Source organism: Schistocerca cancellata, unplaced genomic scaffold, assembly GCF_023864275.1.
Source record: "Schistocerca cancellata isolate TAMUIC-IGC-003103 unplaced genomic scaffold, iqSchCanc2.1 HiC_scaffold_886, whole genome shotgun sequence".
In the NCBI taxonomy this organism is placed as follows: Eukaryota; Metazoa; Arthropoda; class Insecta; order Orthoptera; family Acrididae; genus Schistocerca; species Schistocerca cancellata.
This window is the reverse complement of record NW_026046896.1, coordinates 30,090-57,625: the sequence shown is the minus strand read 5'-3', so window position 1 is coordinate 57,625 and position 27,536 is coordinate 30,090. Positions and strand designations below refer to the sequence as shown.

The 27,536-nt window shown below is 50.0% G+C and overlaps 14 non-coding genes across 14 annotated transcripts; all 14 read left to right on the top strand.

Annotated features, from left to right (window-relative positions):
- Positions 1-1,579: 1,579 nt before the first annotated feature.
- Positions 1,580-1,663, top strand: Trnal-uaa (transfer RNA leucine (anticodon UAA)). Its single transcript has one exon. It is a non-coding gene; the product is annotated as a tRNA-Leu (tRNA).
- A 1,805-nt stretch (positions 1,664-3,468) lies between these two features.
- Positions 3,469-3,552, top strand: Trnal-uaa (transfer RNA leucine (anticodon UAA)). Its single transcript has one exon. It is a non-coding gene; the product is annotated as a tRNA-Leu (tRNA).
- Positions 3,553-5,358: 1,806 nt separating this feature from the next.
- On the top strand, positions 5,359-5,442 carry Trnal-uaa (transfer RNA leucine (anticodon UAA)). Its single transcript has one exon. It is a non-coding gene; the product is annotated as a tRNA-Leu (tRNA).
- A 1,806-nt stretch (positions 5,443-7,248) lies between these two features.
- Trnal-uaa (transfer RNA leucine (anticodon UAA)) lies at positions 7,249-7,332 on the top strand. Its single transcript has one exon. It is a non-coding gene; the product is annotated as a tRNA-Leu (tRNA).
- Positions 7,333-9,138: 1,806 nt separating this feature from the next.
- Positions 9,139-9,222, top strand: Trnal-uaa (transfer RNA leucine (anticodon UAA)). Its single transcript has one exon. It is a non-coding gene; the product is annotated as a tRNA-Leu (tRNA).
- Positions 9,223-11,590: 2,368 nt separating this feature from the next.
- Positions 11,591-11,674, top strand: Trnal-uaa (transfer RNA leucine (anticodon UAA)). The gene has a single exon. It is a non-coding gene; the product is annotated as a tRNA-Leu (tRNA).
- A 1,806-nt stretch (positions 11,675-13,480) lies between these two features.
- On the top strand, positions 13,481-13,564 carry Trnal-uaa (transfer RNA leucine (anticodon UAA)). The gene has a single exon. It is a non-coding gene; the product is annotated as a tRNA-Leu (tRNA).
- A 1,806-nt stretch (positions 13,565-15,370) lies between these two features.
- Trnal-uaa (transfer RNA leucine (anticodon UAA)) lies at positions 15,371-15,454 on the top strand. The gene has a single exon. It is a non-coding gene; the product is annotated as a tRNA-Leu (tRNA).
- Positions 15,455-17,260: 1,806 nt separating this feature from the next.
- On the top strand, positions 17,261-17,344 carry Trnal-uaa (transfer RNA leucine (anticodon UAA)). Its single transcript has one exon. It is a non-coding gene; the product is annotated as a tRNA-Leu (tRNA).
- Positions 17,345-19,150: 1,806 nt separating this feature from the next.
- Positions 19,151-19,234, top strand: Trnal-uaa (transfer RNA leucine (anticodon UAA)). Its single transcript has one exon. It is a non-coding gene; the product is annotated as a tRNA-Leu (tRNA).
- A 1,806-nt stretch (positions 19,235-21,040) lies between these two features.
- Trnal-uaa (transfer RNA leucine (anticodon UAA)) lies at positions 21,041-21,124 on the top strand. Its single transcript has one exon. It is a non-coding gene; the product is annotated as a tRNA-Leu (tRNA).
- Positions 21,125-22,930: 1,806 nt separating this feature from the next.
- Trnal-uaa (transfer RNA leucine (anticodon UAA)) lies at positions 22,931-23,014 on the top strand. Its single transcript has one exon. It is a non-coding gene; the product is annotated as a tRNA-Leu (tRNA).
- A 1,806-nt stretch (positions 23,015-24,820) lies between these two features.
- Trnal-uaa (transfer RNA leucine (anticodon UAA)) lies at positions 24,821-24,904 on the top strand. The gene has a single exon. It is a non-coding gene; the product is annotated as a tRNA-Leu (tRNA).
- A 1,806-nt stretch (positions 24,905-26,710) lies between these two features.
- Positions 26,711-26,794, top strand: Trnal-uaa (transfer RNA leucine (anticodon UAA)). The gene has a single exon. It is a non-coding gene; the product is annotated as a tRNA-Leu (tRNA).
- Positions 26,795-27,536: the final 742 nt, after the last annotated feature.

Here is a 27,536-nt window from a genome sequence, read left to right as displayed (position 1 = left end):
GGGTTCCAAGCGACAGCGAGAAAACCTCAACAGCAACACATACGTGTTTAAATGAATCGTAGGGCCTTAATAAAGATAGATGAAACGGTGGTTCAGGTACTGGAGTTCTGAAGCGGCCGTATTGCGTGGGCAGTAAGCTCACTAAGTTAGTGTGTCATGCTAATAACGGGAAGGCTGTGGGTTACGTCCCACCAAGGGCTATTCCATATTGCTTCCCTAAAAGGCAGCGCGAGAGACTGCCAGGCAAATCTCAAGTGATCTGTACAAGGACTAAGATGTCCACACGTCTGGAAACGTTCTCGCCGACTTCTGTGCCACGCTGACGACACGGGTTCTCGTCCGATCACCGAAGTTAAGCAGCATTTTTGCGTGCTTAGTACACGGCTCGGTGACTAACTAGGATGTCTGCGTGCTGTTGGATTCTTTAATTTTGCCTTTTCCCTTAGTTTTCGGTGTTGCTGCGCGGTAATGATACGGTCCAGCACGCTGACCCGTCTCTTGCCTCTCGGTACCCAAATTCGCGAAGCTGCGGCCACAGTCAAATGAAAGGGTCCGTTGTGTGTTTGTCGAGTTGGTCTCTCCCAGTCGATTCTAGCGCCTGTCCTCTACATATACGCCCATTTGCAAGCGTCAGCTTTCGCGTCAGCCGAGCAAAGTCGAGACAAGTCGACACATGGGGACACACGATGCTGTGAATCGCAATCCGCACTAGCCTACGCGGAGCGCGACGAGGGGCGAAGGAAAACCATTCGTAACACGACAGTTCGGAAACTCGACGATCGCGAGCGTTGAAAACACTCTCCTGAGTAAAGGAGACAACTTCCGTGCGGTGTCCGGGTTTCGAACCCGGACCAGCTACTTGGGAAGCATCCATGCTGACCGACACACCACCACCGCCCTCTGCTACGCGCTGCTTGCGCCGTGATGTGTCGCCTTCCCTCCTGGCGCCAGAGGCCGAAGGCAATCTCGCTGTAGGCGCTCAACGCCGAGTGGAAGGCGAGCACATCTGAACCCGTTTTGCTGGTGCTGCTAGGGCGATATACTGTAACTGAGCGCAGAACGAACTTTCACTGAAGAATCTGCCCTTTAATGCACATCAGGGCGAATATGAAATTTCTAGTATGAAGTACCCACTGACGATCCAAAGGCGTTTCAGTATGTATGCGTCGGTCCCACCGGGGCAGTGCCTAAGTATTGTAAAGTGAAGGTCGACAGTTTGAGCCTCACAGGAAGTATTTCATTGGCTTCCCACGAGTGCGTAATGTACAGCGTGGCTGTTGCTAGGAAACGGCCTTATTTGCCGTTCGTTAATATCTAGTTTTCTTTGCATCAATGTGAAAATGTTACTATTACTAAATACAGTTTTGCTAGTTACAGTTCAAACTGGAAACGACGGAAGAAAGCGGTCCAACGCGCCACATTGGCTCCCGAAAGGGAGGGTGCGTTTCCTACGCCACGTCTGACATTGTGTCTTAAATATTCTAAAACTGACATAATTACATCCTACCAAAAAAGAAACAGATTTCGCAGCGAGGTTCTTGAGATAGAGATGGAAGTCACTGGAGCGAATGCCTCGCACGTCAGATTGGCCGAGCGGTCTAAGGCGCCAGATTTAAGCTCTGGTTCCCGTAAGGGAGCTTGGGTTCGAACCCCACATCTGACAAAGCATTTTGAACATTCTGAAACTAACGTACTCCCTTGATCTTATAGAACAAGTAAATTACGCAGAAACACGAAAGCAGATTTTACTAGAGACGACAGTGACAGCGGTGCAGGCGTCGCACGTCCGATAGCCCGAGCGGTCGGAAAGAAATAGCGGAACATACTTTTCCTGTGTCGAGGTTTAGCTCTTCTCACGGACGTTTCCGTTGTCGTTGTGTTGTGGCTCTGGGTTCCAAGCGACAGCGAGAAAACCTCAACAGCAACACATACGTGTTTAAATGAATCGTAGGGCCTTAATAAAGATAGATGAAACGGTGGTTCAGGTACTGGAGTTCTGAAGCGGCCGTATTGCGTGGGCAGTAAGCTCACTAAGTTAGTGTGTCATGCTAATAACGGGAAGGCTGTGGGTTACGTCCCACCAAGGGCTATTCCATATTGCTTCCCTAAAAGGCAGCGCGAGAGACTGCCAGGCAAATCTCAAGTGATCTGTACAAGGACTAAGATGTCCACACGTCTGGAAACGTTCTCGCCGACTTCTGTGCCACGCTGACGACACGGGTTCTCGTCCGATCACCGAAGTTAAGCAGCATTTTTGCGTGCTTAGTACACGGCTCGGTGACTAACTAGGATGTCTGCGTGCTGTTGGATTCTTTAATTTTGCCTTTTCCCTTAGTTTTCGGTGTTGCTGCGCGGTAATGATACGGTCCAGCACGCTGACCCGTCTCTTGCCTCTCGGTACCCAAATTCGCGAAGCTGCGGCCACAGTCAAATGAAAGGGTCCGTTGTGTGTTTGTCGAGTTGGTCTCTCCCAGTCGATTCTAGCGCCTGTCCTCTACATATACGCCCATTTGCAAGCGTCAGCTTTCGCGTCAGCCGAGCAAAGTCGAGACAAGTCGACACATGGGGACACACGATGCTGTGAATCGCAATCCGCACTAGCCTACGCGGAGCGCGACGAGGGGCGAAGGAAAACCATTCGTAACACGACAGTTCGGAAACTCGACGATCGCGAGCGTTGAAAACACTCTCCTGAGTAAAGGAGACAACTTCCGTGCGGTGTCCGGGTTTCGAACCCGGACCAGCTACTTGGGAAGCATCCATGCTGACCGACACACCACCACCGCCCTCTGCTACGCGCTGCTTGCGCCGTGATGTGTCGCCTTCCCTCCTGGCGCCAGAGGCCGAAGGCAATCTCGCTGTAGGCGCTCAACGCCGAGTGGAAGGCGAGCACATCTGAACCCGTTTTGCTGGTGCTGCTAGGGCGATATACTGTAACTGAGCGCAGAACGAACTTTCACTGAAGAATCTGCCCTTTAATGCACATCAGGGCGAATATGAAATTTCTAGTATGAAGTACCCACTGACGATCCAAAGGCGTTTCAGTATGTATGCGTCGGTCCCACCGGGGCAGTGCCTAAGTATTGTAAAGTGAAGGTCGACAGTTTGAGCCTCACAGGAAGTATTTCATTGGCTTCCCACGAGTGCGTAATGTACAGCGTGGCTGTTGCTAGGAAACGGCCTTATTTGCCGTTCGTTAATATCTAGTTTTCTTTGCATCAAGGTGAAAATGTTACTATTACTAAATACAGTTTTGCTAGTTACAGTTCAAACTGGAAACGACGGAAGAAAGCGGTCCAACGCGCCACATTGGCTCCCGAAAGGGAGGGTGCGTTTCCTACGCCACGTCTGACATTGTGTCTTAAATATTCTAAAACTGACATAATTACATCCTACCAAAAAAGAAACAGATTTCGCAGCGAGGTTCTTGAGATAGAGATGGAAGTCACTGGAGCGAATGCCTCGCACGTCAGATTGGCCGAGCGGTCTAAGGCGCCAGATTTAAGCTCTGGTTCCCGTAAGGGAACTTGGGTTCGAACCCCACATCTGACAAAGCATTTTGAACATTCTGAAACTAACGTACTCCCTTGATCTTATAGAACAAGTAAATTACGCAGAAACACGCCATGCAGATTTTACTAGAGACGACAGTGACAGCGGTGCAGGCGTCGCACGTCCGATAGCCCGAGCGGTCGGAAAGAAATAGCGGAACATACTTTTCCTGTGTCGAGGTTTAGCTCTTCTCACGGACGTTTCCGTTGTCGTTGTGTTGTGGCTCTGGGTTCCAAGCGACAGCGAGAAAACCTCAACAGCAACACATACGTGTTTAAATGAATCGTAGGGCCTTAATAAAGATAGATGAAACGGTGGTTCAGGTACTGGAGTTCTGAAGCGGCCGTATTGCGTGGGCAGTAAGCTCACTAAGTTAGTGTGTCATGCTAATAACGGGAAGGCTGTGGGTTACGTCCCACCAAGGGCTATTCCATATTGCTTCCCTAAAAGGCAGCGCGAGAGACTGCCAGGCAAATCTCAAGTGATCTGTACAAGGACTAAGATGTCCACACGTCTGGAAACGTTCTCGCCGACTTCTGTGCCACGCTGACGACACGGGTTCTCGTCCGATCACCGAAGTTAAGCAGCATTTTTGCGTGCTTAGTACACGGCTCGGTGACTAACTAGGATGTCTGCGTGCTGTTGGATTCTTTAATTTTGCCTTTTCCCTTAGTTTTCGGTGTTGCTGCGCGGTAATCATACGGTCCAGCACGCTGACCCGTCTCTTGCCTCTCGGTACCCAAATTCGCGAAGCTGCGGCCACAGTCAAATGAAAGGGTCCGTTGTGTGTTTGTCGAGTTGGTCTCTCCCAGTCGATTCTAGCGCCTGTCCTCTACATATACGCCCATTTGCAAGCGTCAGCTTTCGCGTCAGCCGAGCAAAGTCGAGACAAGTCGACACATGGGGACACACGATGCTGTGAATCGCAATCCGCACTAGCCTACGCGGAGCGCGACGAGGGGCGAAGGAAAACCATTCGTAACACGACAGTTCGGAAACTCGACGATCGCGAGCGTTGAAAACACTCTCCTGAGTAAAGGAGACAACTTCCGTGCGGTGTCCGGGTTTCGAACCCGGACCAGCTACTTGGGAAGCATCCATGCTGACCGACACACCACCACCGCCCTCTGCTACGCGCTGCTTGCGCCGTGATGTGTCGCCTTCCCTCCTGGCGCCAGAGGCCGAAGGCAATCTCGCTGTAGGCGCTCAACGCCGAGTGGAAGGCGAGCACATCTGAACCCGTTTTGCTGGTGCTGCTAGGGCGATATACTGTAACTGAGCGCAGAACGAACTTTCACTGAAGAATCTGCCCTTTAATGCACATCAGGGTGAATATGAAATTTCTAGTATGAAGTACCCACTGACGATCCAAAGGCGTTTCAGTATGTATGCGTCGGTCCCACCGGGGCAGTGCCTAAGTATTGTAAAGTGAAGGTCGACAGTTTGAGCCTCACAGGAAGTATTTCATTGGCTTCCCACGAGTGCGTAATGTACAGCGTGGCTGTTGCTAGGAAACGGCCTTATTTGCCGTTCGTTAATATCTAGTTTTCTTTGCATCAAGGTGAAAATGTTACTATTACTAAATACAGTTTTGCTAGTTACAGTTCAAACTGGAAACGACGGAAGAAAGCGGTCCAACGCGCCACATTGGCTCCCGAAAGGGAGGGTGCGTTTCCTACGCCACGTCTGACATTGTGTCTTAAATATTCTAAAACTGACATAATTACATCCTACCAAAAAAGAAACAGATTTCGCAGCGAGGTTCTTGAGATAGAGATGGAAGTCACTGGAGCGAATGCCTCGCACGTCAGATTGGCCGAGCGGTCTAAGGCGCCAGATTTAAGCTCTGGTTCCCGTAAGGGAACTTGGGTTCGAACCCCACATCTGACAAAGCATTTTGAACATTCTGAAACTAACGTACTCCCTTGATCTTATAGAACAAGTAAATTACGCAGAAACACGCCATGCAGATTTTACTAGAGACGACAGTGACAGCGGTGCAGGCGTCGCACGTCCGATAGCCCGAGCGGTCGGAAAGAAATAGCGGAACATACTTTTCCTGTGTCGAGGTTTAGCTCTTCTCACGGACGTTTCCGTTGTCGTTGTGTTGTGGCTCTGGGTTCCAAGCGACAGCGAGAAAACCTCAACAGCAACACATACGTGTTTAAATGAATCGTAGGGCCTTAATAAAGATAGATGAAACGGTGGTTCAGGTACTGGAGTTCTGAAGCGGCCGTATTGCGTGGGCAGTAAGCTCACTAAGTTAGTGTGTCATGCTAATAACGGGAAGGCTGTGGGTTACGTCCCACCAAGGGCTATTCCATATTGCTTCCCTAAAAGGCAGCGCGAGAGACTGCCAGGCAAATCTCAAGTGATCTGTACAAGGACTAAGATGTCCACACGTCTGGAAACGTTCTCGCCGACTTCTGTGCCACGCTGACGACACGGGTTCTCGTCCGATCACCGAAGTTAAGCAGCATTTTTGCGTGCTTAGTACACGGCTCGGTGACTAACTAGGATGTCTGCGTGCTGTTGGATTCTTTAATTTTGCCTTTTCCCTTAGTTTTCGGTGTTGCTGCGCGGTAATGATACGGTCCAGCACGCTGACCCGTCTCTTGCCTCTCGGTACCCAAATTCGCGAAGCTGCGGCCACAGTCAAATGAAAGGGTCCGTTGTGTGTTTGTCGAGTTGGTCTCTCCCAGTCGATTCTAGCGCCTGTCCTCTACATATACGCCCATTTGCAAGCGTCAGCTTTCGCGTCAGCCGAGCAAAGTCGAGACAAGTCGACACATGGGGACACACGATGCTGTGAATCGCAATCCGCACTAGCCTACGCGGAGCGCGACGAGGGGCGAAGGAAAACCATTCGTAACACGACAGTTCGGAAACTCGACGATCGCGAGCGTTGAAAACACTCTCCTGAGTAAAGGAGACAACTTCCGTGCGGTGTCCGGGTTTCGAACCCGGACCAGCTACTTGGGAAGCATCCATGCTGACCGACACACCACCACCGCCCTCTGCTACGCGCTGCTTGCGCCGTGATGTGTCGCCTTCCCTCCTGGCGCCAGAGGCCGAAGGCAATCTCGCTGTAGGCGCTCAACGCCGAGTGGAAGGCGAGCACATCTGAACCCGTTTTGCTGGTGCTGCTAGGGCGATATACTGTAACTGAGCGCAGAACGAACTTTCACTGAAGAATCTGCCCTTTAATGCACATCAGGGCGAATATGAAATTTCTAGTATGAAGTACCCACTGACGATCCAAAGGCGTTTCAGTATGTATGCGTCGGTCCCACCGGGGCAGTGCCTAAGTATTGTAAAGTGAAGGTCGACAGTTTGAGCCTCACAGGAAGTATTTCATTGGCTTCCCACGAGTGCGTAATGTACAGCGTGGCTGTTGCTAGGAAACGGCCTTATTTGCCGTTCGTTAATATCTAGTTTTCTTTGCATCAAGGTGAAAATGTTACTATTACTAAATACAGTTTTGCTAGTTACAGTTCAAACTGGAAACGACGGAAGAAAGCGGTCCAACGCGCCACATTGGCTCCCGAAAGGGAGGGTGCGTTTCCTACGCCACGTCTGACATTGTGTCTTAAATATTCTAAAACTGACATAATTACATCCTACCAAAAAAGAAACAGATTTCGCAGCGAGGTTCTTGAGATAGAGATGGAAGTCACTGGAGCGAATGCCTCGCACGTCAGATTGGCCGAGCGGTCTAAGGCGCCAGATTTAAGCTCTGGTTCCCGTAAGGGAACTTGGGTTCGAACCCCACATCTGACAAAGCATTTTGAACATTCTGAAACTAACGTACTCCCTTGATCTTATAGAACAAGTAAATTACGCAGAAACACGCCATGCAGATTTTACTAGAGACGACAGTGACAGCGGTGCAGGCGTCGCACGTCCGATAGCCCGAGCGGTCGGAAAGAAATAGCGGAACATACTTTTCCTGTGTCGAGGTTTAGCTCTTCTCACGGACGTTTCCGTTGTCGTTGTGTTGTGGCTCTGGGTTCCAAGCGACAGCGAGAAAACCTCAACAGCAACACATACGTGTTTAAATGAATCGTAGGGCCTTAATAAAGATAGATGAAACGGTGGTTCAGGTACTGGAGTTCTGAAGCGGCCGTATTGCGTGGGCAGTAAGCTCACTAAGTTAGTGTGTCATGCTAATAACGGGAAGGCTGTGGGTTACGTCCCACCAAGGGCTATTCCATATTGCTTCCCTAAAAGGCAGCGCGAGAGACTGCCAGGCAAATCTCAAGTGATCTGTACAAGGACTAAGATGTCCACACGTCTGGAAACGTTCTCGCCGACTTCTGTGCCACGCTGACGACACGGGTTCTCGTCCGATCACCGAAGTTAAGCAGCATTTTTGCGTGCTTAGTACACGGCTCGGTGACTAACTAGGATGTCTGCGTGCTGTTGGATTCTTTAATTTTGCCTTTTCCCTTAGTTTTCGGTGTTGCTGCGCGGTAATCATACGGTCCAGCACGCTGACCCGTCTCTTGCCTCTCGGTACCCAAATTCGCGAAGCTGCGGCCACAGTCAAATGAAAGGGTCCGTTGTGTGTTTGTCGAGTTGGTCTCTCCCAGTCGATTCTAGCGCCTGTCCTCTACATATACGCCCATTTGCAAGCGTCAGCTTTCGCGTCAGCCGAGCAAAGTCGAGACAAGTCGACACATGGGGACACACGATGCTGTGAATCGCAATCCGCACTAGCCTACGCGGAGCGCGACGAGGGGCGAAGGAAAACCATTCGTAACACGACAGTTCGGAAACTCGACGATCGCGAGCGTTGAAAACACTCTCCTGAGTAAAGGAGACAACTTCCGTGCGGTGTCCGGGTTTCGAACCCGGACCAGCTACTTGGGAAGCATCCATGCTGACCGACACACCACCACCGCCCTCTGCTACGCGCTGCTTGCGCCGTGATGTGTCGCCTTCCCTCCTGGCGCCAGAGGCCGAAGGCAATCTCGCTGTAGGCGCTCAACGCCGAGTGGAAGGCGAGCACATCTGAACCCGTTTTGCTGGTGCTGCTAGGGCGATATACTGTAACTGAGCGCAGAACGAACTTTCACTGAAGAATCTGCCCTTTAATGCACATCAGGGCGAATATGAAATTTCTAGTATGAAGTACCCACTGACGATCCAAAGGCGTTTCAGTATGTATGCGTCGGTCCCACCGGGGCAGTGCCTAAGTATTGTAAAGTGAAGGTCGACAGTTTGAGCCTCACAGGAAGTATTTCATTGGCTTCCCACGAGTGCGTAATGTACAGCGTGGCTGTTGCTAGGAAACGGCCTTATTTGCCGTTCGTTAATATCTAGTTTTCTTTGCATCAAGGTGAAAATGTTACTATTACTAAATACAGTTTTGCTAGTTACAGTTCAAACTGGAAACGACGGAAGAAAGCGGTCCAACGCGCCACATTGGCTCCCGAAAGGGAGGGTGCGTTTCCTACGCCACGTCTGACATTGTGTCTTAAATATTCTAAAACTGACATAATTACATCCTACCAAAAAAGAAACAGATTTCGCAGCGAGGTTCTTGAGATAGAGATGGAAGTCACTGGAGCGAATGCCTCGCACGTCAGATTGGCCGAGCGGTCTAAGGCGCCAGATTTAAGCTCTGGTTCCCGTAAGGGAACTTGGGTTCGAACCCCACATCTGACAAAGCATTTTGAACATTCTGAAACTAACGTACTCCCTTGATCTTATAGAACAAGTAAATTACGCAGAAACACGCCATGCAGATTTTACTAGAGACGACAGTGACAGCGGTGCAGGCGTCGCACGTCCGATAGCCCGAGCGGTCGGAAAGAAATAGCGGAACATACTTTTCCTGTGTCGAGGTTTAGCTCTTCTCACGGACGTTTCCGTTGTCGTTGTGTTGTGGCTCTGGGTTCCAAGCGACAGCGAGAAAACCTCAACAGCAACACATACGTGTTTAAATGAATCGTAGGGCCTTAATAAAGATAGATGAAACGGTGGTTCAGGTACTGGAGTTCTGAAGCGGCCGTATTGCGTGGGCAGTAAGCTCACTAAGTTAGTGTGTCATGCTAATAACGGGAAGGCTGTGGGTTACGTCCCACCAAGGGCTATTCCATATTGCTTCCCTAAAAGGCAGCGCGAGAGACTGCCAGGCAAATCTCAAGTGATCTGTACAAGGACTAAGATGTCCACACGTCTGGAAACGTTCTCGCCGACTTCTGTGCCACGCTGACGACACGGGTTCTCGTCCGATCACCGAAGTTAAGCAGCATTTTTGCGTGCTTAGTACACGGCTCGGTGACTAACTAGGATGTCTGCGTGCTGTTGGATTCTTTAATTTTGCCTTTTCCCTTAGTTTTCGGTGTTGCTGCGCGGTAATGATACGGTCCAGCACGCTGACCCGTCTCTTGCCTCTCGGTACCCAAATTCGCGAAGCTGCGGCCACAGTCAAATGAAAGGGTCCGTTGTGTGTTTGTCGAGTTGGTCTCTCCCAGTCGATTCTAGCGCCTGTCCTCTACATATACGCCCATTTGCAAGCGTCAGCTTTCGCGTCAGCCGAGCAAAGTCGAGACAAGTCGACACATGGGGACACACGATGCTGTGAATCGCAATCCGCACTAGCCTACGCGGAGCGCGACGAGGGGCGAAGGAAAACCATTCGTAACACGACAGTTCGGAAACTCGACGATCGCGAGCGTTGAAAACACTCTCCTGAGTAAAGGAGACAACTTCCGTGCGGTGTCCGGGTTTCGAACCCGGACCAGCTACTTGGGAAGCATCCATGCTGACCGACACACCACCACCGCCCTCTGCTACGCGCTGCTTGCGCCGTGATGTGTCGCCTTCCCTCCTGGCGCCAGAGGCCGAAGGCAATCTCGCTGTAGGCGCTCAACGCCGAGTGGAAGGCGAGCACATCTGAACCCGTTTTGCTGGTGCTGCTAGGGCGATATACTGTAACTGAGCGCAGAACGAACTTTCACTGAAGAATCTGCCCTTTAATGCACATCAGGGCGAATATGAAATTTCTAGTATGAAGTACCCACTGACGATCCAAAGGCGTTTCAGTATGTATGCGTCGGTCCCACCGGGGCAGTGCCTAAGTATTGTAAAGTGAAGGTCGACAGTTTGAGCCTCACAGGAAGTATTTCATTGGCTTCCCACGAGTGCGTAATGTACAGCGTGGCTGTTGCTAGGAAACGGCCTTATTTGCCGTTCGTTAATATCTAGTTTTCTTTGCATCAATGTGAAAATGTTACCATGATTTTAAACATGGCTGCGGCAGCAACTGTTAAAATTCTTCACAATAAAGGATGACAGCCAAAAACAGTTGCAGGATAAAATTTTTTTATTAAAATTCTTGACCAAGGTTTCGGTATATATAAATATACCTTCATCAGAAGTAAAACTTCTAAAATTACATCATGCAATGGAGAATAATAAAAGACCAAGGTTTCGGTATATATAAATATACCTTCATCAGAAGTAAAACTTCTAAAATTACATCATGCAATGGAGAATAATAAAAACAATTATGCCAAGATGATGTTTTAATTATTGACGACGCCTTTGGCATAATTGTTTTTATTATTCTCCATTGCATGATGTAATTTTAGAAGTTTTACTTCTGATGAAGGTATATTTATATATACCGAAACCTTGGTCTTTTATTATTCTCCATTGCATGATGTAATTTTAGAAGTTTTACTTCTGATGAAGGTATATTTATATATACCGAAACCTTGGTCAAGAATTTTAATAAAAAAATTTTATCCTGCAACTGTTTTTGGCTGTCATCCTTTATTGTGATGAAAATGTTACTATTACTAAATACAGTTTTGCTAGTTACAGTTCAAACTGGAAACGACGGAAGAAAGCGGTCCAACGCGCCACATTGGCTCCCGAAAGGGAGGGTGCGTTTCCTACGCCACGTCTGACATTGTGTCTTAAATATTCTAAAACTGACATAATTACATCCTACCAAAAAAGAAACAGATTTCGCAGCGAGGTTCTTGAGATAGAGATGGAAGTTACTGGAGCGAATGCCTCGCACGTCAGATTGGCCGAGCGGTCTAAGGCGCCAGATTTAAGCTCTGGTTCCCGTAAGGGAACTTGGGTTCGAACCCCACATCTGACAAAGCATTTTGAACATTCTGAAACTAACGTACTCCCTTCATCTTATAGAACAAGTAAATTACGCAGAAACACGCCATGCAGATTTTACTAGAGACGACAGTGACAGCGGTGCAGGCGTCGCACGTCCGATAGCCCGAGCGGTCGGAAAGAAATAGCGGAACATACTTTTCCTGTGTCGAGGTTTAGCTCTTCTCACGGACGTTTCCGTTGTCGTTGTGTTGTGGCTCTGGGTTCCAAGCGACAGCGAGAAAACCTCAACAGCAACACATACGTGTTTAAATGAATCGTAGGGCCTTAATAAAGATAGATGAAACGGTGGTTCAGGTACTGGAGTTCTGAAGCGGCCGTATTGCGTGGGCAGTAAGCTCACTAAGTTAGTGTGTCATGCTAATAACGGGAAGGCTGTGGGTTACGTCCCACCAAGGGCTATTCCATATTGCTTCCCTAAAAGGCAGCGCGAGAGACTGCCAGGCAAATCTCAAGTGATCTGTACAAGGACTAAGATGTCCACACGTCTGGAAACGTTCTCGCCGACTTCTGTGCCACGCTGACGACACGGGTTCTCGTCCGATCACCGAAGTTAAGCAGCATTTTTGCGTGCTTAGTACACGGCTCGGTGACTAACTAGGATGTCTGCGTGCTGTTGGATTCTTTAATTTTGCCTTTTCCCTTAGTTTTCGGTGTTGCTGCGCGGTAATGATACGGTCCAGCACGCTGACCCGTCTCTTGCCTCTCGGTACCCAAATTCGCGAAGCTGCGGCCACAGTCAAATGAAAGGGTCCGTTGTGTGTTTGTCGAGTTGGTCTCTCCCAGTCGATTCTAGCGCCTGTCCTCTACATATACGCCCATTTGCAAGCGTCAGCTTTCGCGTCAGCCGAGCAAAGTCGAGACAAGTCGACACATGGGGACACACGATGCTGTGAATCGCAATCCGCACTAGCCTACGCGGAGCGCGACGAGGGGCGAAGGAAAACCATTCGTAACACGACAGTTCGGAAACTCGACGATCGCGAGCGTTGAAAACACTCTCCTGAGTAAAGGAGACAACTTCCGTGCGGTGTCCGGGTTTCGAACCCGGACCAGCTACTTGGGAAGCATCCATGCTGACCGACACACCACCACCGCCCTCTGCTACGCGCTGCTTGCGCCGTGATGTGTCGCCTTCCCTCCTGGCGCCAGAGGCCGAAGGCAATCTCGCTGTAGGCGCTCAACGCCGAGTGGAAGGCGAGCACATCTGAACCCGTTTTGCTGGTGCTGCTAGGGCGATATACTGTAACTGAGCGCAGAACGAACTTTCACTGAAGAATCTGCCCTTTAATGCACATCAGGGCGAATATGAAATTTCTAGTATGAAGTACCCACTGACGATCCAAAGGCGTTTCAGTATGTATGCGTCGGTCCCACCGGGGCAGTGCCTAAGTATTGTAAAGTGAAGGTCGACAGTTTGAGCCTCACAGGAAGTATTTCATTGGCTTCCCACGAGTGCGTAATGTACAGCGTGGCTGTTGCTAGGAAACGGCCTTATTTGCCGTTCGTTAATATCTAGTTTTCTTTGCATCAATGTGAAAATGTTACTATTACTAAATACAGTTTTGCTAGTTACAGTTCAAACTGGAAACGACGGAAGAAAGCGGTCCAACGCGCCACATTGGCTCCCGAAAGGGAGGGTGCGTTTCCTACGCCACGTCTGACATTGTGTCTTAAATATTCTAAAACTGACATAATTACATCCTACCAAAAAAGAAACAGATTTCGCAGCGAGGTTCTTGAGATAGAGATGGAAGTCACTGGAGCGAATGCCTCGCACGTCAGATTGGCCGAGCGGTCTAAGGCGCCAGATTTAAGCTCTGGTTCCCGTAAGGGAGCTTGGGTTCGAACCCCACATCTGACAAAGCATTTTGAACATTCTGAAACTAACGTACTCCTTTGATCTTATAGAACAAGTAAATTACGCAGAAACACGCCATGCAGATTTTACTAGAGACGACAGTGACAGCGGTGCAGGCGTCGCACGTCCGATAGCCCGAGCGGTCGGAAAGAAATAGCGGAACATACTTTTCCTGTGTCGAGGTTTAGCTCTTCTCACGGACGTTTCCGTTGTCGTTGTGTTGTGGCTCTGGGTTCCAAGCGACAGCGAGAAAACCTCAACAGCAACACATACGTGTTTAAATGAATCGTAGGGCCTTAATAAAGATAGATGAAACGGTGGTTCAGGTACTGGAGTTCTGAAGCGGCCGTATTGCGTGGGCAGTAAGCTCACTAAGTTAGTGTGTCATGCTAATAACGGGAAGGCTGTGGGTTACGTCCCACCAAGGGCTATTCCATATTGCTTCCCTAAAAGGCAGCGCGAGAGACTGCCAGGCAAATCTCAAGTGATCTGTACAAGGACTAAGATGTCCACACGTCTGGAAACGTTCTCGCCGACTTCTGTGCCACGCTGACGACACGGGTTCTCGTCCGATCACCGAAGTTAAGCAGCATTTTTGCGTGCTTAGTACACGGCTCGGTGACTAACTAGGATGTCTGCGTGCTGTTGGATTCTTTAATTTTGCCTTTTCCCTTAGTTTTCGGTGTTGCTGCGCGGTAATGATACGGTCCAGCACGCTGACCCGTCTCTTGCCTCTCGGTACCCAAATTCGCGAAGCTGCGGCCACAGTCAAATGAAAGGGTCCGTTGTGTGTTTGTCGAGTTGGTCTCTCCCAGTCGATTCTAGCGCCTGTCCTCTACATATACGCCCATTTGCAAGCGTCAGCTTTCGCGTCAGCCGAGCAAAGTCGAGACAAGTCGACACATGGGGACACACGATGCTGTGAATCGCAATCCGCACTAGCCTACGCGGAGCGCGACGAGGGGCGAAGGAAAACCATTCGTAACACGACAGTTCGGAAACTCGACGATCGCGAGCGTTGAAAACACTCTCCTGAGTAAAGGAGACAACTTCCGTGCGGTGTCCGGGTTTCGAACCCGGACCAGCTACTTGGGAAGCATCCATGCTGACCGACACACCACCACCGCCCTCTGCTACGCGCTGCTTGCGCCGTGATGTGTCGCCTTCCCTCCTGGCGCCAGAGGCCGAAGGCAATCTCGCTGTAGGCGCTCAACGCCGAGTGGAAGGCGAGCACATCTGAACCCGTTTTGCTGGTGCTGCTAGGGCGATATACTGTAACTGAGCGCAGAACGAACTTTCACTGAAGAATCTGCCCTTTAATGCACATCAGGGCGAATATGAAATTTCTAGTATGAAGTACCCACTGACGATCCAAAGGCGTTTCAGTATGTATGCGTCGGTCCCACCGGGGCAGTGCCTAAGTATTGTAAAGTGAAGGTCGACAGTTTGAGCCTCACAGGAAGTATTTCATTGGCTTCCCACGAGTGCGTAATGTACAGCGTGGCTGTTGCTAGGAAACGGCCTTATTTGCCGTTCGTTAATATCTAGTTTTCTTTGCATCAATGTGAAAATGTTACTATTACTAAATACAGTTTTGCTAGTTACAGTTCAAACTGGAAACGACGGAAGAAAGCGGTCCAACGCGCCACATTGGCTCCCGAAAGGGAGGGTGCGTTTCCTACGCCACGTCTGACATTGTGTCTTAAATATTCTAAAACTGACATAATTACATCCTACCAAAAAAGAAACAGATTTCGCAGCGAGGTTCTTGAGATAGAGATGGAAGTCACTGGAGCGAATGCCTCGCACGTCAGATTGGCCGAGCGGTCTAAGGCGCCAGATTTAAGCTCTGGTTCCCGTAAGGGAGCTTGGGTTCGAACCCCACATCTGACAAAGCATTTTGAACATTCTGAAACTAACGTACTCCCTTCATCTTATAGAACAAGTAAATTACGCAGAAACACGCCATGCAGATTTTACTAGAGACGACAGTGACAGCGGTGCAGGCGTCGCACGTCCGATAGCCCGAGCGGTCGGAAAGAAATAGCGGAACATACTTTTCCTGTGTCGAGGTTTAGCTCTTCTCACGGACGTTTCCGTTGTCGTTGTGTTGTGGCTCTGGGTTCCAAGCGACAGCGAGAAAACCTCAACAGCAACACATACGTGTTTAAATGAATCGTAGGGCCTTAATAAAGATAGATGAAACGGTGGTTCAGGTACTGGAGTTCTGAAGCGGCCGTATTGCGTGGGCAGTAAGCTCACTAAGTTAGTGTGTCATGCTAATAACGGGAAGGCTGTGGGTTACGTCCCACCAAGGGCTATTCCATATTGCTTCCCTAAAAGGCAGCGCGAGAGACTGCCAGGCAAATCTCAAGTGATCTGTACAAGGACTAAGATGTCCACACGTCTGGAAACGTTCTCGCCGACTTCTGTGCCACGCTGACGACACGGGTTCTCGTCCGATCACCGAAGTTAAGCAGCATTTTTGCGTGCTTAGTACACGGCTCGGTGACTAACTAGGATGTCTGCGTGCTGTTGGATTCTTTAATTTTGCCTTTTCCCTTAGTTTTCGGTGTTGCTGCGCGGTAATGATACGGTCCAGCACGCTGACCCGTCTCTTGCCTCTCGGTACCCAAATTCGCGAAGCTGCGGCCACAGTCAAATGAAAGGGTCCGTTGTGTGTTTGTCGAGTTGGTCTCTCCCAGTCGATTCTAGCGCCTGTCCTCTACATATACGCCCATTTGCAAGCGTCAGCTTTCGCGTCAGCCGAGCAAAGTCGAGACAAGTCGACACATGGGGACACACGATGCTGTGAATCGCAATCCGCACTAGCCTACGCGGAGCGCGACGAGGGGCGAAGGAAAACCATTCGTAACACGACAGTTCGGAAACTCGACGATCGCGAGCGTTGAAAACACTCTCCTGAGTAAAGGAGACAACTTCCGTGCGGTGTCCGGGTTTCGAACCCGGACCAGCTACTTGGGAAGCATCCATGCTGACCGACACACCACCACCGCCCTCTGCTACGCGCTGCTTGCGCCGTGATGTGTCGCCTTCCCTCCTGGCGCCAGAGGCCGAAGGCAATCTCGCTGTAGGCGCTCAACGCCGAGTGGAAGGCGAGCACATCTGAACCCGTTTTGCTGGTGCTGCTAGGGCGATATACTGTAACTGAGCGCAGAACGAACTTTCACTGAAGAATCTGCCCTTTAATGCACATCAGGGCGAATATGAAATTTCTAGTATGAAGTACCCACTGACGATCCAAAGGCGTTTCAGTATGTATGCGTCGGTCCCACCGGGGCAGTGCCTAAGTATTGTAAAGTGAAGGTCGACAGTTTGAGCCTCACAGGAAGTATTTCATTGGCTTCCCACGAGTGCGTAATGTACAGCGTGGCTGTTGCTAGGAAACGGCCTTATTTGCCGTTCGTTAATATCTAGTTTTCTTTGCATCAATGTGAAAATGTTACTATTACTAAATACAGTTTTGCTAGTTACAGTTCAAACTGGAAACGACGGAAGAAAGCGGTCCAACGCGCCACATTGGCTCCCGAAAGGGAGGGTGCGTTTCCTACGCCACGTCTGACATTGTGTCTTAAATATTCTAAAACTGACATAATTACATCCTACCAAAAAAGAAACAGATTTCGCAGCGAGGTTCTTGAGATAGAGATGGAAGTCACTGGAGCGAATGCCTCGCACGTCAGATTGGCCGAGCGGTCTAAGGCGCCAGATTTAAGCTCTGGTTCCCGTAAGGGAGCTTGGGTTCGAACCCCACATCTGACAAAGCATTTTGAACATTCTGAAACTAACGTACTCCCTTGATCTTATAGAACAAGTAAATTACGCAGAAACACGCCATGCAGATTTTACTAGAGACGACAGTGACAGCGGTGCAGGCGTCGCACGTCCGATAGCCCGAGCGGTCGGAAAGAAATAGCGGAACATACTTTTCCTGTGTCGAGGTTTAGCTCTTCTCACGGACGTTTCCGTTGTCGTTGTGTTGTGGCTCTGGGTTCCAAGCGACAGCGAGAAAACCTCAACAGCAACACATACGTGTTTAAATGAATCGTAGGGCCTTAATAAAGATAGATGAAACGGTGGTTCAGGTACTGGAGTTCTGAAGCGGCCGTATTGCGTGGGCAGTAAGCTCACTAAGTTAGTGTGTCATGCTAATAACGGGAAGGCTGTGGGTTACGTCCCACCAAGGGCTATTCCATATTGCTTCCCTAAAAGGCAGCGCGAGAGACTGCCAGGCAAATCTCAAGTGATCTGTACAAGGACTAAGATGTCCACACGTCTGGAAACGTTCTCGCCGACTTCTGTGCCACGCTGACGACACGGGTTCTCGTCCGATCACCGAAGTTAAGCAGCATTTTTGCGTGCTTAGTACACGGCTCGGTGACTAACTAGGATGTCTGCGTGCTGTTGGATTCTTTAATTTTGCCTTTTCCCTTAGTTTTCGGTGTTGCTGCGCGGTAATGATACGGTCCAGCACGCTGACCCGTCTCTTGCCTCTCGGTACCCAAATTCGCGAAGCTGCGGCCACAGTCAAATGAAAGGGTCCGTTGTGTGTTTGTCGAGTTGGTCTCTCCCAGTCGATTCTAGCGCCTGTCCTCTACATATACGCCCATTTGCAAGCGTCAGCTTTCGCGTCAGCCGAGCAAAGTCGAGACAAGTCGACACATGGGGACACACGATGCTGTGAATCGCAATCCGCACTAGCCTACGCGGAGCGCGACGAGGGGCGAAGGAAAACCATTCGTAACACGACAGTTCGGAAACTCGACGATCGCGAGCGTTGAAAACACTCTCCTGAGTAAAGGAGACAACTTCCGTGCGGTGTCCGGGTTTCGAACCCGGACCAGCTACTTGGGAAGCATCCATGCTGACCGACACACCACCACCGCCCTCTGCTACGCGCTGCTTGCGCCGTGATGTGTCGCCTTCCCTCCTGGCGCCAGAGGCCGAAGGCAATCTCGCTGTAGGCGCTCAACGCCGAGTGGAAGGCGAGCACATCTGAACCCGTTTTGCTGGTGCTGCTAGGGCGATATACTGTAACTGAGCGCAGAACGAACTTTCACTGAAGAATCTGCCCTTTAATGCACATCAGGGCGAATATGAAATTTCTAGTATGAAGTACCCACTGACGATCCAAAGGCGTTTCAGTATGTATGCGTCGGTCCCACCGGGGCAGTGCCTAAGTATTGTAAAGTGAAGGTCGACAGTTTGAGCCTCACAGGAAGTATTTCATTGGCTTCCCACGAGTGCGTAATGTACAGCGTGGCTGTTGCTAGGAAACGGCCTTATTTGCCGTTCGTTAATATCTAGTTTTCTTTGCATCAATGTGAAAATGTTACTATTACTAAATACAGTTTTGCTAGTTACAGTTCAAACTGGAAACGACGGAAGAAAGCGGTCCAACGCGCCACATTGGCTCCCGAAAGGGAGGGTGCGTTTCCTACGCCACGTCTGACATTGTGTCTTAAATATTCTAAAACTGACATAATTACATCCTACCAAAAAAGAAACAGATTTCGCAGCGAGGTTCTTGAGATAGAGATGGAAGTCACTGGAGCGAATGCCTCGCACGTCAGATTGGCCGAGCGGTCTAAGGCGCCAGATTTAAGCTCTGGTTCCCGTAAGGGAGCTTGGGTTCGAACCCCACATCTGACAAAGCATTTTGAACATTCTGAAACTAACGTACTCCCTTGATCTTATAGAACAAGTAAATTACGCAGAAACACGCCATGCAGATTTTACTAGAGACGACAGTGACAGCGGTGCAGGCGTCGCACGTCCGATAGCCCGAGCGGTCGGAAAGAAATAGCGGAACATACTTTTCCTGTGTCGAGGTTTAGCTCTTCTCACGGACGTTTCCGTTGTCGTTGTGTTGTGGCTCTGGGTTCCAAGCGACAGCGAGAAAACCTCAACAGCAACACATACGTGTTTAAATGAATCGTAGGGCCTTAATAAAGATAGATGAAACGGTGGTTCAGGTACTGGAGTTCTGAAGCGGCCGTATTGCGTGGGCAGTAAGCTCACTAAGTTAGTGTGTCATGCTAATAACGGGAAGGCTGTGGGTTACGTCCCACCAAGGGCTATTCCATATTGCTTCCCTAAAAGGCAGCGCGAGAGACTGCCAGGCAAATCTCAAGTGATCTGTACAAGGACTAAGATGTCCACACGTCTGGAAACGTTCTCGCCGACTTCTGTGCCACGCTGACGACACGGGTTCTCGTCCGATCACCGAAGTTAAGCAGCATTTTTGCGTGCTTAGTACACGGCTCGGTGACTAACTAGGATGTCTGCGTGCTGTTGGATTCTTTAATTTTGCCTTTTCCCTTAGTTTTCGGTGTTGCTGCGCGGTAATGATACGGTCCAGCACGCTGACCCGTCTCTTGCCTCTCGGTACCCAAATTCGCGAAGCTGCGGCCACAGTCAAATGAAAGGGTCCGTTGTGTGTTTGTCGAGTTGGTCTCTCCCAGTCGATTCTAGCGCCTGTCCTCTACATATACGCCCATTTGCAAGCGTCAGCTTTCGCGTCAGCCGAGCAAAGTCGAGACAAGTCGACACATGGGGACACACGATGCTGTGAATCGCAATCCGCACTAGCCTACGCGGAGCGCGACGAGGGGCGAAGGAAAACCATTCGTAACACGACAGTTCGGAAACTCGACGATCGCGAGCGTTGAAAACACTCTCCTGAGTAAAGGAGACAACTTCCGTGCGGTGTCCGGGTTTCGAACCCGGACCAGCTACTTGGGAAGCATCCATGCTGACCGACACACCACCACCGCCCTCTGCTACGCGCTGCTTGCGCCGTGATGTGTCGCCTTCCCTCCTGGCGCCAGAGGCCGAAGGCAATCTCGCTGTAGGCGCTCAACGCCGAGTGGAAGGCGAGCACATCTGAACCCGTTTTGCTGGTGCTGCTAGGGCGATATACTGTAACTGAGCGCAGAACGAACTTTCACTGAAGAATCTGCCCTTTAATGCACATCAGGGCGAATATGAAATTTCTAGTATGAAGTACCCACTGACGATCCAAAGGCGTTTCAGTATGTATGCGTCGGTCCCACCGGGGCAGTGCCTAAGTATTGTAAAGTGAAGGTCGACAGTTTGAGCCTCACAGGAAGTATTTCATTGGCTTCCCACGAGTGCGTAATGTACAGCGTGGCTGTTGCTAGGAAACGGCCTTATTTGCCGTTCGTTAATATCTAGTTTTCTTTGCATCAATGTGAAAATGTTACTATTACTAAATACAGTTTTGCTAGTTACAGTTCAAACTGGAAACGACGGAAGAAAGCGGTCCAACGCGCCACATTGGCTCCCGAAAGGGAGGGTGCGTTTCCTACGCCACGTCTGACATTGTGTCTTAAATATTCTAAAACTGACATAATTACATCCTACCAAAAAAGAAACAGATTTCGCAGCGAGGTTCTTGAGATAGAGATGGAAGTCACTGGAGCGAATGCCTCGCACGTCAGATTGGCCGAGCGGTCTAAGGCGCCAGATTTAAGCTCTGGTTCCCGTAAGGGAGCTTGGGTTCGAACCCCACATCTGACAAAGCATTTTGAACATTCTGAAACTAACGTACTCCCTTGATCTTATAGAACAAGTAAATTACGCAGATACACGCCATGCAGATTTTACTAGAGACGACAGTGACAGCGGTGCAGGCGTCGCACGTCCGATAGCCCGAGCGGTCGGAAAGAAATAGCGGAACATACTTTTCCTGTGTCGAGGTTTAGCTCTTCTCACGGACGTTTCCGTTGTCGTTGTGTTGTGGCTCTGGGTTCCAAGCGACAGCGAGAAAACCTCAACAGCAACACATACGTGTTTAAATGAATCGTAGGGCCTTAATAAAGATAGATGAAACGGTGGTTCAGGTACTGGAGTTCTGAAGCGGCCGTATTGCGTGGGCAGTAAGCTCACTAAGTTAGTGTGTCATGCTAATAACGGGAAGGCTGTGGGTTACGTCCCACCAAGGGCTATTCCATATTGCTTCCCTAAAAGGCAGCGCGAGAGACTGCCAGGCAAATCTCAAGTGATCTGTACAAGGACTAAGATGTCCACACGTCTGGAAACGTTCTCGCCGACTTCTGTGCCACGCTGACGACACGGGTTCTCGTCCGATCACCGAAGTTAAGCAGCATTTTTGCGTGCTTAGTACACGGCTCGGTGACTAACTAGGATGTCTGCGTGCTGTTGGATTCTTTAATTTTGCCTTTTCCCTTAGTTTTCGGTGTTGCTGCGCGGTAATGATACGGTCCAGCACGCTGACCCGTCTCTTGCCTCTCGGTACCCAAATTCGCGAAGCTGCGGCCACAGTCAAATGAAAGGGTCCGTTGTGTGTTTGTCGAGTTGGTCTCTCCCAGTCGATTCTAGCGCCTGTCCTCTACATATACGCCCATTTGCAAGCGTCAGCTTTCGCGTCAGCCGAGCAAAGTCGAGACAAGTCGACACATGGGGACACACGATGCTGTGAATCGCAATCCGCACTAGCCTACGCGGAGCGCGACGAGGGGCGAAGGAAAACCATTCGTAACACGACAGTTCGGAAACTCGACGATCGCGAGCGTTGAAAACACTCTCCTGAGTAAAGGAGACAACTTCCGTGCGGTGTCCGGGTTTCGAACCCGGACCAGCTACTTGGGAAGCATCCATGCTGACCGACACACCACCACCGCCCTCTGCTACGCGCTGCTTGCGCCGTGATGTGTCGCCTTCCCTCCTGGCGCCAGAGGCCGAAGGCAATCTCGCTGTAGGCGCTCAACGCCGAGTGGAAGGCGAGCACATCTGAACCCGTTTTGCTGGTGCTGCTAGGGCGATATACTGTAACTGAGCGCAGAACGAACTTTCACTGAAGAATCTGCCCTTTAATGCACATCAGGGCGAATATGAAATTTCTAGTATGAAGTACCCACTGACGATCCAAAGGCGTTTCAGTATGTATGCGTCGGTCCCACCGGGGCAGTGCCTAAGTATTGTAAAGTGAAGGTCGACAGTTTGAGCCTCACAGGAAGTATTTCATTGGCTTCCCACGAGTGCGTAATGTACAGCGTGGCTGTTGCTAGGAAACGGCCTTATTTGCCGTTCGTTAATATCTAGTTTTCTTTGCATCAATGTCAAAATGTTACTATTACTAAATACAGTTTTGCTAGTTACAGTTCAAACTGGAAACGACGGAAGAAAGCGGTCCAACGCGCCACATTGGCTCCCGAAAGGGAGGGTGCGTTTCCTACGCCACGTCTGACATTGTGTCTTAAATATTCTAAAACTGACATAATTACATCCTACCAAAAAAGAAACAGATTTCGCAGCGAGGTTCTTGAGATAGAGATGGAAGTCACTGGAGCGAATGCCTCGCACGTCAGATTGGCCGAGCGGTCTAAGGCGCCAGATTTAAGCTCTGGTTCCCGTAAGGGAGCTTGGGTTCGAACCCCACATCTGACAAAGCATTTTGAACATTCTGAAACTAACGTACTCCCTTGATCTTATAGAACAAGTAAATTACGCAGAAACACGCCATGCAGATTTTACTAGAGACGACAGTGACAGCGGTGCAGGCGTCGCACGTCCGATAGCCCGAGCGGTCGGAAAGAAATAGCGGAACATACTTTTCCTGTGTCGAGGTTTAGCTCTTCTCACGGACGTTTCCGTTGTCGTTGTGTTGTGGCTCTGGGTTCCAAGCGACAGCGAGAAAACCTCAACAGCAACACATACGTGTTTAAATGAATCGTAGGGCCTTAATAAAGATAGATGAAACGGTGGTTCAGGTACTGGAGTTCTGAAGCGGCCGTATTGCGTGGGCAGTAAGCTCACTAAGTTAGTGTGTCATGCTAATAACGGGAAGGCTGTGGGTTACGTCCCACCAAGGGCTATTCCATATTGCTTCCCTAAAAGGCAGCGCGAGAGACTGCCAGGCAAATCTCAAGTGATCTGTACAAGGACTAAGATGTCCACACGTCTGGAAACGTTCTCGCCGACTTCTGTGCCACGCTGACGACACGGGTTCTCGTCCGATCACCGAAGTTAAGCAGCATTTTTGCGTGCTTAGTACACGGCTCGGTGACTAACTAGGATGTCTGCGTGCTGTTGGATTCTTTAATTTTGCCTTTTCCCTTAGTTTTCGGTGTTGCTGCGCGGTAATGATACGGTCCAGCACGCTGACCCGTCTCTTGCCTCTCGGTACCCAAATTCGCGAAGCTGCGGCCACAGTCAAATGAAAGGGTCCGTTGTGTGTTTGTCGAGTTGGTCTCTCCCAGTCGATTCTAGCGCCTGTCCTCTACATATACGCCCATTTGCAAGCGTCAGCTTTCGCGTCAGCCGAGCAAAGTCGAGACAAGTCGACACATGGGGACACACGATGCTGTGAATCGCAATCCGCACTAGCCTACGCGGAGCGCGACGAGGGGCGAAGGAAAACCATTCGTAACACGACAGTTCGGAAACTCGACGATCGCGAGCGTTGAAAACACTCTCCTGAGTAAAGGAGACAACTTCCGTGCGGTGTCCGGGTTTCGAACCCGGACCAGCTACTTGGGAAGCATCCATGCTGACCGACACACCACCACCGCCCTCTGCTACGCGCTGCTTGCGCCGTGATGTGTCGCCTTCCCTCCTGGCGCCAGAGGCCGAAGGCAATCTCGCTGTAGGCGCTCAACGCCGAGTGGAAGGCGAGCACATCTGAACCCGTTTTGCTGGTGCTGCTAGGGCGATATACTGTAACTGAGCGCAGAACGAACTTTCACTGAAGAATCTGCCCTTTAATGCACATCAGGGCGAATATGAAATTTCTAGTATGAAGTACCCACTGACGATCCAAAGGCGTTTCAGTATGTATGCGTCGGTCCCACCGGGGCAGTGCCTAAGTATTGTAAAGTGAAGGTCGACAGTTTGAGCCTCACAGGAAGTATTTCATTGGCTTCCCACGAGTGCGTAATGTACAGCGTGGCTGTTGCTAGGAAACGGCCTTATTTGCCGTTCGTTAATATCTAGTTTTCTTTGCATCAATGTGAAAATGTTACTATTACTAAATACAGTTTTGCTAGTTACAGTTCAAACTGGAAACGACGGAAGAAAGCGGTCCAACGCGCCACATTGGCTCCCGAAAGGGAGGGTGCGTTTCCTACGCCACGTCTGACATTGTGTCTTAAATATTCTAAAACTGACATAATTACATCCTACCAAAAAAGAAACAGATTTCGCAGCGAGGTTCTTGAGATAGAGATGGAAGTCACTGGAGCGAATGCCTCGCACGTCAGATTGGCCGAGCGGTCTAAGGCGCCAGATTTAAGCTCTGGTTCCCGTAAGGGAGCTTGGGTTCGAACCCCACATCTGACAAAGCATTTTGAACATTCTGAAACTAACGTACTCCCTTGATCTTATAGAACAAGTAAATTACGCAGATACACGCCATGCAGATTTTACTAGAGACGACAGTGACAGCGGTGCAGGCGTCGCACGTCCGATAGCCCGAGCGGTCGGAAAGAAATAGCGGAACATACTTTTCCTGTGTCGAGGTTTAGCTCTTCTCACGGACGTTTCCGTTGTCGTTGTGTTGTGGCTCTGGGTTCCAAGCGACAGCGAGAAAACCTCAACAGCAACACATACGTGTTTAAATGAATCGTAGGGCCTTAATAAAGATAGATGAAACGGTGGTTCAGGTACTGGAGTTCTGAAGCGGCCGTATTGCGTGGGCAGTAAGCTCACTAAGTTAGTGTGTCATGCTAATAACGGGAAGGCTGTGGGTTACGTCCCACCAAGGGCTATTCCATATTGCTTCCCTAAAAGGCAGCGCGAGAGACTGCCAGGCAAATCTCAAGTGATCTGTACAAGGACTAAGATGTCCACACGTCTGGAAACGTTCTCGCCGACTTCTGTGCCACGCTGACGACACGGGTTCTCGTCCGATCACCGAAGTTAAGCAGCATTTTTGCGTGCTTAGTACACGGCTCGGTGACTAACTAGGATGTCTGCGTGCTGTTGGATTCTTTAATTTTGCCTTTTCCCTTAGTTTTCGGTGTTGCTGCGCGGTAATGATACGGTCCAGCACGCTGACCCGTCTCTTGCCTCTCGGTACCCAAATTCGCGAAGCTGCGGCCACAGTCAAATGAAAGGGTCCGTTGTGTGTTTGTCGAGTTGGTCTCTCCCAGTCGATTCTAGCGCCTGTCCTCTACATATACGCCCATTTGCAAGCGTCAGCTTTCGCGTCAGCCGAGCAAAGTCGAGACAAGTCGACACATGGGGACACACGATGCTGTGAATCGCAATCCGCACTAGCCTACGCGGAGCGCGACGAGGGGCGAAGGAAAACCATTCGTAACACGACAGTTCGGAAACTCGACGATCGCGAGCGTTGAAAACACTCTCCTGAGTAAAGGAGACAACTTCCGTGCGGTGTCCGGGTTTCGAACCCGGACCAGCTACTTGGGAAGCATCCATGCTGACCGACACACCACCACCGCCCTCTGCTACGCGCTGCTTGCGCCGTGATGTGTCGCCTTCCCTCCTGGCGCCAGAGGCCGAAGGCAATCTCGCTGTAGGCGCTCAACGCCGAGTGGAAGGCGAGCACATCTGAACCCGTTTTGCTGGTGCTGCTAGGGCGATATACTGTAACTGAGCGCAGAACGAACTTTCACTGAAGAATCTGCCCTTTAATGCACATCAGGGCGAATATGAAATTTCTAGTATGAAGTACCCACTGACGATCCAAAGGCGTTTCAGTATGTATGCGTCGGTCCCACCGGGGCAGTGCCTAAGTATTGTAAAGTGAAGGTCGACAGTTTGAGCCTCACAGGAAGTATTTCATTGGCTTCCCACGAGTGCGTAATGTACAGCGTGGCTGTTGCTAGGAAACGGCCTTATTTGCCGTTCGTTAATATCTAGTTTTCTTTGCATCAATGTGAAAATGTTACTATTACTAAATACAGTTTTGCTAGTTACAGTTCAAACTGGAAACGACGGAAGAAAGCGGTCCAACGCGCCACATTGGCTCCCGAAAGGGAGGGTGCGTTTCCTACGCCACGTCTGACATTGTGTCTTAAATATTCTAAAACTGACATAATTACATCCTACCAAAAAAGAAACAGATTTCGCAGCGAGGTTCTTGAGATAGAGATGGAAGTCACTGGAGCGAATGCCTCGCACGTCAGATTGGCCGAGCGGTCTAAGGCGCCAGATTTAAGCTCTGGTTCCCGTAAGGGAGCTTGGGTTCGAACCCCACATCTGACAAAGCATTTTGAACATTCTGAAACTAACGTACTCCCTTGATCTTATAGAACAAGTAAATTACGCAGAAACACGCCATGCAGATTTTACTAGAGACGACAGTGACAGCGGTGCAGGCGTCGCACGTCCGATAGCCCGAGCGGTCGGAAAGAAATAGCGGAACATACTTTTCCTGTGTCGAGGTTTAGCTCTTCTCACGGACGTTTCCGTTGTCGTTGTGTTGTGGCTCTGGGTTCCAAGCGACAGCGAGAAAACCTCAACAGCAACACATACGTGTTTAAATGAATCGTAGGGCCTTAATAAAGATAGATGAAACGGTGGTTCAGGTACTGGAGTTCTGAAGCGGCCGTATTGCGTGGGCAGTAAGCTCACTAAGTTAGTGTGTCATGCTAATAACGGGAAGGCTGTGGGTTACGTCCCACCAAGGGCTATTCCATATTGCTTCCCTAAAAGGCAGCGCGAGAGACTGCCAGGCAAATCTCAAGTGATCTGTACAAGGACTAAGATGTCCACACGTCTGGAAACGTTCTCGCCGACTTCTGTGCCACGCTGACGACACGGGTTCTCGTCCGATCACCGAAGTTAAGCAGCATTTTTGCGTGCTTAGTACACGGCTCGGTGACTAACTAGGATGTCTGCGTGCTGTTGGATTCTTTAATTTTGCCTTTTCCCTTAGTTTTCGGTGTTGCTGCGCGGTAATGATACGGTCCAGCACGCTGACCCGTCTCTTGCCTCTCGGTACCCA